Here is a 1,189-nt window from a genome sequence, read left to right as displayed (position 1 = left end):
CTCGTTTCTGAGAGGCCGGAACGGGAGAAGGCTGGTGGTACACCTGATTTATCTGCGTGTAGTTTTGTGTGTTTCTGATCTTGAAGAATATGCGAAAGGAGACACTCGTGCAAACATCTTCGCGGGGATTTTTTTGCCCAAGCTTTTCTGTGATACGATCTTAACGTTGTTAGTTCAGTAGGCTGATACGCGGCACTGTGCTTCCTCAGGAAGACTGCATTTCAGCTAGAGGGAGCACACAAAAACTGGAAGATAGGGGATAGGCTGTGTTTGAAGGGTGAAGGGTTATCCTGTTGAGAGGTTGTGCCTCAAGTGTATCTTCTGGGTGTGTGCTTGCCAAATGCAAGGCCGAGATAGTGGAAGAGGAGATGATTGGCGGGTAATTTGGAAGGAGAAAAGCAACTTGAGTGGGAACACATCTGTCAGAATAGAAATCGGTCAAAATCCAAACATGAAATTGGAAGTTTATTCTCTTGTGTGGAATACCAGAATAGTTCATAGAATGCTCTGATATGAACTCACTTTGTGTGCTGTGTTTTTCTTACACCATGGCAAGATCTTGACAGCTGTAGACCATGTTCCTGGGCAGTCTTATGCCCAAATGCAGCTATACGCACATGCAGGATAAAGTTCTGTTTTTCTGTGATGTCTCTCATAAGGTGTTTGTAATGCACCTAGTATCAGATTATTCTATATTTAAGTTAAGGTTAATATTCTGCAATTAGCTTGCCATTGCAGACCTCAACCTGTAGCAGTCTTAAAAGGGCATGAAACTGCTGGTTAGCATTAGAAGTGACGAACTCTGTACAGGTAGAATTAGTTTGCATGCCTCTGCTATTTCAAGACAAAGAGCAAAGAGAAATTTTGGGGGAATGTCAAATGAGAGGGATCAAGGGGAGGAAATGGATAAAGACTCTGAATCGGAAGGCATAGGGTAGATCCTTATGCAGACTTTTGGGGAAGAAGATACAAGTGTAAAGGAAAGGTGAAATAAGTTGAACTTGGAGAGGTTTGAGCAAGTCAGTTCTGTAATACGTCCTGAAGTTGAGTGTTCTGTGCAGATAGGGGGATTTCTAAATTGGTTTATACTGATGTGGATTCCTTGGCTTACCAGTTTAAAAATGCTGTGAGAGTTCTTTTGATCTGCCAATGTCAGCCTGATGTAAGAAAACTAATTCCTAATGTAATG

This window comes from Aptenodytes forsteri, unplaced genomic scaffold (genome assembly GCF_000699145.1).
Source record: "Aptenodytes forsteri isolate BGI_AS27 unplaced genomic scaffold, ASM69914v1 Scaffold8, whole genome shotgun sequence".
Taxonomy (NCBI): Eukaryota; Metazoa; Chordata; class Aves; order Sphenisciformes; family Spheniscidae; genus Aptenodytes; species Aptenodytes forsteri.
The sequence above is the reverse complement of the archived record's forward strand: the minus strand, read 5'-3'. Positions refer to the sequence as shown.